General features: G+C 43.4%; 2 non-coding genes across 2 annotated transcripts; one reads left to right on the top strand and one right to left on the bottom strand.

Moving 5' to 3' along the window:
* Positions 1-4520: 4520 nt before the first annotated feature.
* Trnas-gcu (transfer RNA serine (anticodon GCU)) lies at positions 4521-4602 on the bottom strand. The gene has a single exon. It is a non-coding gene; the product is annotated as a tRNA-Ser (tRNA).
* A 403-nt stretch (positions 4603-5005) lies between these two features.
* On the top strand, positions 5006-5087 carry Trnas-gcu (transfer RNA serine (anticodon GCU)). The gene has a single exon. It is a non-coding gene; the product is annotated as a tRNA-Ser (tRNA).
* Positions 5088-7904: the final 2817 nt, after the last annotated feature.

Genomic DNA, 7904 nt, shown 5'->3' on the forward strand with positions numbered 1-7904 from the left:
TTCTTTCTTCTTTACTGCGCGCGTTCTGGTATACAGTAGAAGAAGAAGACGACGTTGACGAGTGACACTCTCGTGCGTGTTAGCCTGTGTGGCGTTCTTTCTCCTTTACTACGTCTCGTGCAGCTTGTCGAGCACCTTCGGCCTCGCGGGCTACCCATTACAAAAGGCACACGCATTACTGCGTGTATTCCCTTAAGACAACGTAGTGGGTGCATCACAACTTCGAAAAAGTTCCTCGTGCATAATTGCTCCTGGTTTAAAGCATGCTACCCATTACATAAGGCACACACCTTAGTGCGCGCATTCTGTTAAACACTCGTAGTGTTTAAGTACGCACTAGGGGCAGGATATCGCTACGCGTTCAACTCTTAAAGGCGAAGCATAAGCGTCCTCCAATTTTTTTGTTCAGCCAACGTTTCTGCTTCATTTTTTCAGGTACATCGGACGTCGCGCCCAGAAGATTGACTTCAGCTACAAAACTTCTGTTGATTAGTGAAAATACATTATATGTTGAAATTTCGAGCTCCTTTAAATTCAAGTCAAGTGTCACATGGTTCATTCGATGCCCCACCAGTCACCGTTTTTCCAGCCATCATGGATATGTTTGCAAATTTTCCACGTACTTGTCGACGTGCAAAACAAATTCTGCCCGTTTGAAAAACGCTTCTCGCTTCTCGCTTGAAAAAAAATTATTGCGTCCTGCATATTTTTATTGTTCTAGTCTGTCTGAGCTAGAGATGTGAATACACTTTTCTTAATGATGTACTGTATGACACAGTATAGTTTGAGCAAATTGTAACCTAACGTTGCCATTTGAAAGAACACCTTTCCCATATCCCATATGCGGTGGGTTATTTTCGAAGGGAATTTGACGTCAGGTTTCGAAAACCGTGTTGATACTGATGTCCACAATGACTAAAATCTGGGCGCCTATTCTGAAATATAGAGTTTTCGTTCCACGGCGATGCTTCAACTCATAGTGACCGCATGGGGTGCCTCAAAAAAAAAAAAAAAAGCTTGAGACCAGACCCATCTCTGTAGCTTACCCGAACAAAGCGCTATTAATTGCAATAGGCGAGGAAATAAGGCGAGTACTATTTTAGCAAAGTCGCAAAACTTTATTCCGTGTGAAGCCTCGGGCCGCGTGTTTGGGACCCTTGTTGTATTAGATGCCCCAAGAGCTCGCTCTTCGAGCTTTCGCTGTGACTGTGCTGCGCGTTGCGCGAGTCCTGGCGTATTTTTCTCACTTCGTTGTTTTAGATGCGAAGCAGCTTTTGCGCTGGGCTTTGTCAGTAGTTCCATTGGCGACCATCCGCTTTCTAAAACCTACCATAGCCATCTGTAACACATTGAGCACGCACTCGCGCCAAGAAGTCTTCTTCGTCTTGTTCTTCGACCGCCTTGATGATGATACGTGCAGAGCACTTAAGGGGCCCGGGCTGCCGTATGCTGTCCTAGCTTGGTGTAACGCAGACAGAACCACGTGTGCTGGCAAGCGCTAGCGCGTTCGGGCCTTTGTAAGGGGCTGGGTAGGACGCTGTGGCCTCTCCCCCTTTCACTTTCTCAGCAATCACGTGATGGCGTCGGGGAACGAGATTCTGCAGACGCGCGATGAACCCGCGTGGCGTGCTCCAACAAGAGTTCGGGACGAGTAACATCAACAGCAACTTAATAGAACTTTTTGTTGGGCTAGTTGGTACATGCTTACTGAAAAACCAAAAAGACGCGTACCATGATGGTACGCGTCTTTTTGGTTTTTCAGTAAACAGCAACTACCGTGAATTCATGGTGTGCTCCACATGCAAGGACGCGTTAACATCGGGCAAGGTGCCCGTTGCGCTCCTTCGTATCCCCACATGGTTCCCTTTAGTGGGAGATGGTGAAATTTTTTAAAATGCGAAGCATTTCTTGGCGAACCTAAGGCACTTTCAGCGTTTCTATCTATATCTCTATCTATCTATCTATCTATCTATCTATCTATCTATCTATCTATCTATCTATCTATCTATCTATCTATCTATCTATCTATCTATCTATCTATCTATCTATCCGCCTACGTCTGGATGCTCACGTGATCGCCTCCTTAGTTTGGTGTTGACCAAAGTTGGCATGGGAGGGTAAGAGGGTTTGACGAATATGACTGTCTGGTCATGACCTGAATAACGTGAAAATCCTGTCGCGTACGACGTCGAACCCTTTCCCCCAGACTCGTGTGGCACATACCCGTATATACCGCGGCTCATGGTAAGCGAGTATGCGTCACAGGTGACTGACAGTTTATATCTTCTCAGGAGCGGCGAGAACAGATATTGGTAACTTAAATGCTAGAGCGTAAAGAAAAACCGACATCGGCAGCGTTGACCTGAATAATGCAAAGAATAAAAATCAGGATTCCAACAGGAATCGAACCCAAGCATTCTGCACGGCAGTTAGGTATTCTACCACAGAGCCACGCCATCTCTCGAAACTGATTCGGAAAAAAAAAAGAAAAACCTGTGCAGGCGAAATGTCGGTGCAGCGTCAATTGTGCTTGCAGTGCTGACTATCTATTTTATAACAAAGCAATAAACATTATATATGTACTCCTATGATACAGGAGTCATGCCGGGTTAACGTCTGTAGTGGTTCCAGTGCTGGCTCCGCTTTATAGCAGTCTAATAAACATTACATTTGTATTCCTACGATTCAGCAAGCTATATATTCAAGCGTTGCTTGAATATAGCGTTGCCCGGAGGAATACGCTGACGAATATTACGTATGATATTCACATCATCACACTGTAAAGTGCATTTCGTTTCGATAATACCCACGTTTGTGTTCTAAAGTGATTGCCAACGTTACGTGAGACCACAAGTTACCCTTTAAACGCTTCAAACGCCAGTGTAGTCGACGTGCCTGGTAAGGCCACAATGTGGACACAACTACTATGCTTACGTCGATCCACCTCGTAATGCTTGGCTCAAAACCCGAAAATGCAGCATAGACAAATAATCACTGATTGCTTCGCATGAAACCGATTCCCACAAGTTGTGGGATCTGCCGAACTTTTTCCCCCCATTTTGCGCGATAGCGGTTACGGACACCGGCGGTGGCGGCGGACAACAACGGCGCCAAAATTGGCTGTTGTTTTGATCTAATCACAACTTTCGCTGCTAGGAATGTGTAGGAACGATACGGTATGCTTCATATCAATTTCACAGATAAGGTAATGCTTATGAGTGTGCATACCGAGTACTCGCTTAGAGTTGCCGGGGATGGTGTGTGCACTTGTCCTGTTAATCAGGTGGACTGATATGCTGTTCGAAGTGGACGTGGAAGATATGTGCTGTGGTGATTGAAATGTGTACCGGGCGAGCTGGATCTCATTGCGTGAATAGAAGATGTGTAGCTAAGCCTTGGAACTCTGTAATGGGTCGTTCTCTCCAGCGCCTTCTAGTGGGTCATCCACTTCGGCTCCTTTCTGAAAGAACGCCGCTCGTTGTGGGAGTCCGTGCTCCGCCTCGACTGTCGCCATTGCGCATTTTCGCCGAGTGCCGTCTAATAAACAGCTTTACAAATGCAATAAACAGTATAGTTTTTGTAGTCTGAGTTCACTGAACTTAATAAAGGCAAAAGGGTTACACGCTATAATGTACGTGATCGTAGTGCAGCATCGGTTCCACACGACTCTGGCAGAAGGTAGAGTAAATGATACTTGAAAGCATTGGCGTAAATCATGGGGTGGGTCAGGGGGGTCCTGACCCCTTTGTGTTCAGGCTGGGCGGGACATCCCTTGCAAGTGTCCCACCTTGAGATTTAGCTTTAGAACATCATATATTTGAATTACTTGACAGTTAAGTACAGCGCATTTAGCTTTTTTTAAAGGCTGATTATTTTGTAGTGTGTACCTGCGTTCAATACGCCTCAGCTGTGTCAGACTATAAAAATCGCAAAAGCCGCCCGACCGGTTCAAAGAAGACTGAATAGAATAATGCGATTGCTCGAGCTGGGACTCCATGCTCGTTTGTTAAATTTTATTTCAAAGCATTTTTAACTCTTATGTAAATGAAAATACAACCCTTATGTATAAAAACAAAATGGCCGCCATATGGTCTGATGTGTGTCCCCCCTTGTGATTTTTCTGGATTTACGCCACTGCTTGAAAGTTCCACAAACGTCAATATAACAGTTCATAAACGTCAGCATAATGTTTATGATCGTCAATGGAAAGTTCTTCGGAAGCCTAACAGAATGTTCAACCAAATTTCTGTATAAATTCTCGCATAAATACCGCCACAAAATTCTGCAGGACATCAGCACTAAATTGAACATAAACTTCAGTAGCACATCAGCCGAGCTTTCATAATATCAACAGAAGGTCCAAACAAGCTATATATATATATATATATATATATATATATATATATATATATATATATATATATATATATATATATATATATATATATATAAGACGCACGGTTACCTCAGGGGTGGCTGGTAGGCACAAAAATAGGAGCATGTCGAGAAAAAAAAAGTTGCGACGAAGATGGGATTCGAACCCACGCGGGCAGAGCCCAATGGATTAGCAGTCCATCGCCTTAACCTCTCGGCCACCTCGTCAGACAGTGCAGTGCGCTTTGCAGCTGTGTGCCAAGAGTTTCTCGAAATAATACAAAAAAGGAGCTGCCTCTGTTCCTGTGATCAATCATGCGATGCAAGAGCTCCTGCTGTATACCGAAGCTACGGCAGAATAGCGACTTCGACAAAAATAATGCCTCCGCAACTCCCATCATGCCACCCACCGATGATATATATATATATATATATATATATATATATATATATATATATATATATATATATATATATATATATATATATATATATATATATATATATATATATATATATATGCATGCATTGAGTAGTCGTCGCATAATTGATCGCAGGAACAGAGGTAGCTTCTTTTTGTATTATTTCGAGACATTCTAAACACACAGCTGCAAAGCGCACCGTACTGTCTGACGAGGTGGCCGAGAGGTTAAGGCGATGGACTGCTAATCCATTGGGCTCTGCCCGCGTGGGTTCGAATCCCATCTTCGTCGCAGTTCTTTTTTTTTACCCCGAAATACTCTCTATTTCTGTGCCTACCAATCACCACAGAGGTAACCGTGCGTCTTTCCAATGATTTCCCCGATATTTTATCGACGTTCCTGAGACCTGAAGCATTTTACTGTCGTTTTTTGTGTGTGTGTGTACCACGCTCGTTAATTTCATTCACACGTCATCGGAATGCGGCCGCAGTCGGGAGTCGAAAACCTGTTTGCCACGAAGGGATTGGAGCATCCGAAACAAGCTGCAGTAAAAATTTACTCGTCTTCATACGTTCATATCAGACACGCAAATAGACAGGCTAATCTTTTTGATGCTTTATCAAGATTTCTCGAGATGGTCGAGTAACAAGGCAACGCAAGGTTGTGTGAGAATCGTTCTCCAGTCGTAGTTGCGTGCCCTGATTAGCTTCGTGGAACGTCAGAACACCCAGGCTTTATCTGACTTGTGTAATGTGTTGCGCAAGTTCCGTCGTAAGTTCCTCCTCCTCATGCAGGCAGGCGAAGGAAATGTGTGTCTGTGAAAGGCACGCGGTGCGCTTTCGATTACGTACGCACTACCTTTTTTATATATATATTTAGAATAGAGTAAAGCAGGTGCAAGTGCTTCTAAAGGAAGAAAATTGTTTTATTTCTAAAACAGGGTCACGCGAGAACGGTGTATGTGAAACGCCTGCTAATGTTTGCGAGTGTCTATATATCGGGCGAGCGAGTGGACGCACGTGTTCAAGGCAGAGTTGTACGTAATGCGTTACAAGCAATGGACTAATTGTAAGCAATTGCATTTTCTTATAATTTTGTAATATTAATGACTACTTTTTATAAACTGAATAACGTTCTGGGTAATTCAATAACGTTTTCTTGTAATTGATTGCCGGTAATCAATAACTTCTTTTTTTTTCAAAACCAAGTTGTAACCAGGGTGTGTCCAGATAGATCGAACACGAGGTCCCGGTCACCATTCCCGATTTTGATGAAATTTACTGTAGGTCTAGGCATTACACCCAGAACAATGGTTTTGAAGTTAGTTTTGCGGAAAAAAATTTTATTCGCCTGAAAAAAAAATATACAAATTTTGGCCACAAAAACACTTTTCCGCCAATTTCGCGATTTCTGAAATTTGAGCGCACCTAGGGAAAAAGCGGTGCAATTCTTCATTACAAAATTTATTCCCCTTAAAGAACAAGTGAAATACAATCTTATGAGTCTATTATTCCCCTTGCTTGTCGAAGCACTTTTAAAGGAAAAAATTACAAACTTGGCAAATTGCACAAAATACCTGTACTTCATGAATTTATTGCTGCAAGCATATTAAAGTGAGAATAATAAAATTCGGTACATAATAACTTTGATACTCTTTCTCTCTTTTAAAACAATTTTCGTGGTTTTATCGCGCTCCGTTTTACTCCATAATTGGGCTGAAACGTAAGTGATTTACCAAAAACGCCGAACTTTGAAAATGATTTTCTCAAAAAGGCCATTTTTAATATTTTTTTAAATCCCTCTGATTGAAGTCAAGGACGTCGTCTACCATTCTGCAGAAAAAAACGTTGCATTATTTTGGTTGCTAACAAGTTATAGTGCGTCAAATGTGACCATGCCAGCCTAGCGGCCACGTCGTTCGTTATGTGCTGAAACTCGGATATAATTTGTTAAAGATACTTGTACGTGACATAATCACAAATCAGCAGCTCCACACCAACAAATGCGCAGCCAGGTGTCATGGTTCAGCAAGCTTTGTCTTGTGATCAGCCGCTTGACAAACCCGCAGCAGCGGCCGCTCGATGCTGCGGGCACTCACAATACATGAGTGCCGCTTCGACCTCGGATGAGCTCCGTTTGCGCGCGAAACTACGCTCAGAGGACAAACGAGAGAATGAATGCATCACTGTGAAAGTTAAAGGCCGTTAAGTGCCAACAAATGTCATAATATGCAATGAAAACTCTGCCGGCAATTTCCCAGTGAGTGCCTTCAATACAGCACGCATGTATTTTTTTCCCCTGCTGTTATGCCCGAAGCCGCAAAATATCGTGATAAACGCTCGACTTGCGTTGAATATTCTATCTGCGGATGCACAACAATACAGTATTGTAAAAGCGGTTCTTTAATGAAGCAAAGGACTTGGACACACTTCTTTTCACAGCCGGCTGACACAAGTGTTCTGGCACGAGATGAAGAACTGCAGTTTGAGTTATTCGACCATCGGAAGCACGTATGACAGCTTTCTTTAGCTTACACTGTCTTTCTTTTGTGCCATATGTTGCTCATAGAATGAACCTAATTATCTTTAGGCCATCAGCAGAGAGAAAGCAACACATGAGCGCACTACTAGGAGGCGCTCCCTGCGAAAATGCCGGCGGAGTTTTCGTTGCACATTATGATATTTGTTGGCACATAACTGCATTTAACTTTCACAGGGATGCATTCCTTCTCTCATTTGTCCCCTGAGCGTAGTTTGGCGCGCAAACGGAGCTCATCCGCAGTCGAAGAGGCACTCATGTGTTGTAAGTGCCCGCAGCATCGAGCGGCCGCTGCTGCGGGTTTGTCAAGCGGCTGATCGCAAGACAAAGCTTGCTGAACCACGACACCTGGCTGCGCATTTGTTGGTGTGGAGCTACTGATTTGTGATTATGTCACGTACAAGTATTTTTAACAAATTATATCCGAGTTTCAGCACATAACGAACGACGTGGCCGCTAGGCTGGCATGGTCACATTTGACGCACTATAACTTGTTAGCAACCAAAATAATGCAACGTTTTTTTCTGCAGAATGGTAGACGACGTCCTTGACTTCAATCAGAGGGATTTA

Source organism: Rhipicephalus sanguineus, chromosome 3, assembly GCF_013339695.2.
Source record: "Rhipicephalus sanguineus isolate Rsan-2018 chromosome 3, BIME_Rsan_1.4, whole genome shotgun sequence".
In the NCBI taxonomy this organism is placed as follows: Eukaryota; Metazoa; Arthropoda; class Arachnida; order Ixodida; family Ixodidae; genus Rhipicephalus; species Rhipicephalus sanguineus.